Genomic DNA, 4,789 nt, shown 5'->3' on the forward strand with positions numbered 1-4,789 from the left:
ACACAATTTACCGTGAATCAACTATATCAGTGAATCAACATAGATAGTTCTTTACACCATATTGTTAAAAATGAGTGAATGACAGCTGCATGCATCAGCATACATCAATCTCTAAAACAGAATGCATTTTGTATAACTTCATTTATACTAAGTGCAGAAGCAAGCAGAAGTAATTAATGTGTTTGTAGAAGTTTTGTCATATATGATGCAAGTTTTGAGAAAAAGTAAGAGAATTTTTAATGTAAAATTCATGGTAGTTGTTACCTCCAGAGGAAAGGGAGTGGGTAAGATCAGTTGGGTGCACATAGGCAGCTTCTAAAGGATGGTCATATTGAAATTCAATAAGTTGGATGGTGGGCACATGAGTGCTCACTTCATTGATTTTCTTTAACTTTACTAACATGCATAATAAATAATAAATAAAAAAGAGTAGAAAAGGCAAATTACAGATTGATACACAGAGTATGATGCCATTTATATAAATTTTAATAGTACAACAATTTACTTTATATTGTTATTGGGTAAATAGATACGTAAAAAATATATATATTTAAAAATGCACTGCAAATATCAGTGCCAAATTCAGGATAGTGGTTGCTTTAGGAATGGGGGTTTGGAAATGAGACTAGAAAGTAGATAAAAAGGGGACTTGAACAGCTTCTGTAATGTTTCAAACTTAAAAGAAATTTTGAAAAATGACATCATGATGCCAGCCTGGTGGCATAGTGGTTAAGTTCTTGCACTCAACTTCAGCAGCCTAAGGTTAGCAGAATCCTGGGCACAGACCTACACATCTCTTGTCAAGCCATGCTGTGGTGGTGTCCCGCAAACAAAATACAAGGAGATTGCCACAGATGTTAGCTCAGGGCTAATCTTCCTTGTCAAAAAAAAGAAATAAAAAAGATCTCATAAGAAATAGTTCATGAAATGGTGAAATGAAGACTAGCGCTCAAAACAGTTCAATGCTGTGGAGAATTCCTTTTGTGCCAATTCCCAAAGTAGTTGAACCATCAAACTATGTAACGTGATTGAGTTTTCGCCAATATATCAGAGTCCATATTGCCAGTATAGACAACATCCAAAGAAAATTTAATGAGGAAGGAGCACTGAGAGAAAAAACTGCATCCCTAGAGGAGGTCAAATCAGCAGCATAAGTTCTCTCTCAGGTTTTGGTATATAGATACATAATCAGAGCAGATATTTAGCCAGCACCCATTACAATGAGCAGATGAGCAGACCACGGAAGGTCATTTTGTGTTACCTGGACAATGAGTCAGCTGTGTCTGCTCTATCCCCTTCTCCCAGGGGGAGGACTTGAACCCAAGCTCAGATTCTTATGGGACCAGGGCCCTCCCTTGCCAGGGTGGAATGGAATATTCCCTTGTCCCCAAGGTCTCTAGGTTCTGGATGGTCAACATTCCTAGACAACAGCTGCCACCTGAAATTCAGAATGCCTGGCTCTGAGAAGCCTGTGTGTTCCCCATGGACCAAGTTGCTTTCTCAGCAGCTTGTCTACACTGTAGAGACCTGCAGGCGGAAGAGACTCGTGTGCTGAAATGCAGACCTGCCTTTCAGGCCCAGCAGTGACCTGGCCTGGCCTCTTATGGGGTAACTTGAGGATTAAGTGGACCCGAGCTGACATTGTCTTGTGTCAATTTTTCCAGTAATGGCTATTCCTTAACCTATACTGTATGTATTGTAGAACGTGTCTTGAACTCTAGAATATAACACGTGGAGACCTGGGTGGTCCCCAATCTGCCTAATACAGAGAGGCATTGAAAGAGAGAGGATACATGTATTATAAATATACCACCTATTTCCAGTTTGTGAGAAATATAAGGAAATAAGGAAATGAAGGAAAATGTTAGTAACTGAGCAGTAAGCTTCTAAAAGTAATAAAATATTCTTTGATGTTCATGATAGAACAGCAGCCCGCATAATCTGGGCACTTTGTTCCTCGGAAGTGTTTCCATTGTGGCTTTATTGTCTGTACTTTATTTGCTGTATTTTGCCGTCCCTGCCATTCTCCTGACTCCCTCTGCTTTTACTGCGACTACTTCTGCTTCTCTTTGTGGATCTCAAGCTCGGAACTCCTGGAAAGAAGATCAATTAATCCCCATCCAATTAAAATCCTTTTGGTTGGTGTTCTCTCATCTCATCAGCGGCTGGATTCTCCAGGATTGATTTCTAGGCAAAATAACTATTGTTAGAATCAAATGACCTCAGATATGACAATTTTCATACAAAAGATAAGACTGGTTTTCTGGCAAAACCGATGAATGTGGCAGTACCTTCTAGCTTTCACGTATAGGCAGCGTGAGAGGACTAGGATGCCGTGTTATCCAAACCAGGACGCATCTGAGAGTGAAAGGAGGGAGACATTAACAATTACAGTGAAAGGATAAACCACTACTGTTGTGGCCAAACCAGGATGTACGTCACCTTAATTAGAGAAAAAATTGATAAATAGCAGATTGAGATTCAAGCCCAAAGATGGCCATAAACCAGTGATGGGCCTGGATTTAGCCATATTTTCTCCGTAAGCTGCATTTGACTGTCTCTTAATATAGGCATGATAGTTTCCTATAGTGTCCTATGATTCTCACATTTTTCTACCTCTTTGTGACTATTTCTTCAATATCTGGCTTCCCTCTTAGCAGCATGAGGGCATGAGTTTGCCTGTGTTTTCAACCACGTCTTTGTTTTTGTCACAGGGTTTGGCATATCGTAGGCACCTAGTCGCTCTTTATTGAATGGGAAAATAAAGGGATATACCCAAGCATATCAGGTAATGCCAATATCTGCTTTATCAGAATATTCTGGAGAAAGTTGTTCCATACTTCACTTGCTAATATTGAGAGCAGCAGTAGTAGATGTTGATGTCATCCAGCCAACGTTTGGAAGAGGTATTTTCTCCAAACTTATGATGTTAGTTCTCGGGTTGCTGCAAATGTTGAGATCAATAATTTTCACATTTTAGCTTGAGGGAACATACACACATGTGTGCATGCACAATGCTTATTTTACACAAATTGGAAGTAAAAAAAGCATTGTTTAATAGGGGGTTGAATTTTAAAGTGTTTATATAGTGTTATATAATGTTTATATGTGTCAGGCACTTTTTTGGGTATTGAGGATACGTAGGTGATACAAAAGAGACATGGTCCTTACTAACATTGGAGGAAAGAAACAACAAAAACAGTAAACTAATGAAAATTTATGAATATAATTTTTGTAGTGATAGTGTTTTCAAGAAAAATGTAGCACAATATACACAGCGAAAAGGCTGGGTGTTGAAAAAATGCCTCTTTGAGGAAGTAACATTTAGCTCAAAACTTGAGGGAAGATAATAGTTGAGCCATGCAAAGAACTGCAGGAAGAAAATTTCAAGGAGAGGAAGAGCTTGCCCAGGGCCCTGAAGTAGGAAGTGCTAGGAGACACAGGAAACTGCAAGAAAGTGAGGGTGTGCAGAGCAGAGCAAGCAAAGTGCGGTGTTAGACGGATAAGATCAGAGGAGAAGACAGAGGCCAGATCACGCAGAACTTTGAAGATCACGACACAGAGTACAGATTTTATTCCGAGAGGATCACAGGATTTCATTTAAACTTTAAAAAGATAACTTTGTTGGGTGGAGGGATGATAGACTTAGGGAAACCAGACAGGAAGCAGAGAGACAAATTGGAAGGTGATTACAACAATCCTTGTGACAAATGATAAAGCTAATGAGAAGCAGTTGGCTTTGGAATGTACTGTGGAGGTAGAGCAGAGAGGGTTTGCTAATGGATTGGATGTGGGATGTTAGAGAAATAGATGAATCAAGAGGATAATCCCTGGGGTTTTGCCCTAAACAGCTGGAAGAATGGTGATATGGTAATGCTGCTTGCAGAGATGGGGGTGGGTGGATGGTGGTGTGAGAGGGTGTAAGCTTGGGGAGAGGAGTGAGTGGGCAAGCAAGAGTTTGTTTGGACATGCTGAGTTTAAGATGCCACGAAATATCTCAGTGGAGATGTCAAGTTGGCTGTTGGTTATACCAATATAGATTTTACAGGAAAGATCAGGACCAGTGATGTAATTTTGATATTCATTAGGATAGAGAGGCTATTTAAAGCATGGGATTGTATAAAATCACCTGAGATATGAGTAAGGAAGAAAGGAGAGAAAGCCTGAATTGTGAAACTTGAAACTGACATCAGGAAGAGGAGAAGAACCCACCGAAGGGTTTTTATAAGGTGCACTCTGCAAGATAGGAAGAAAACCAGAATAGGGTGTCGTGGACACCAAGAGAAAAAAGCATTTTCAGAAGGAGGAGCGGACATCAGTAGCATCAAATGCTGTTAATTTTTCTGGAATCCATTACTTTTTAACTTCAGTTTGAAATTAAAGATGTGTTGAATGGCAGCATCTACTTACAAGGCTAAGCTTAACCATGTAAACAAGTCAGAGTATTTTTCCCTGTTCTGAGAAGAGAGAAGAATCATGATATATTTTTGTCCACTTGCTTAAAAGATATGTGAGGAGACATTTCCCTCAACTATAACCAATGAACAAAGAGCACAGTAAGCATAGTAGGAAGACGTATATGGGTAGAATTTACAAAAGCTGCGCTAACATTTACACAGATCTTCCAATCGCATCGCATCTTCTGAGAAGCTGCAAAGCGTATTACATTCTTCGCTCTTTCATTTATAATTGAGTTTTCAGTAACTTAATTTTTTCTTCCAGAGTCCTATTTAGAGTAGTAGGAAAAGCTGTCCTTTTCTAGGCAACAGAAAGTTTGATGTTCCTAATT

Source organism: Equus przewalskii, chromosome 15 (genome assembly GCF_037783145.1).
Source record: "Equus przewalskii isolate Varuska chromosome 15, EquPr2, whole genome shotgun sequence".
NCBI classification, from domain to species: Eukaryota; Metazoa; Chordata; class Mammalia; order Perissodactyla; family Equidae; genus Equus; species Equus przewalskii.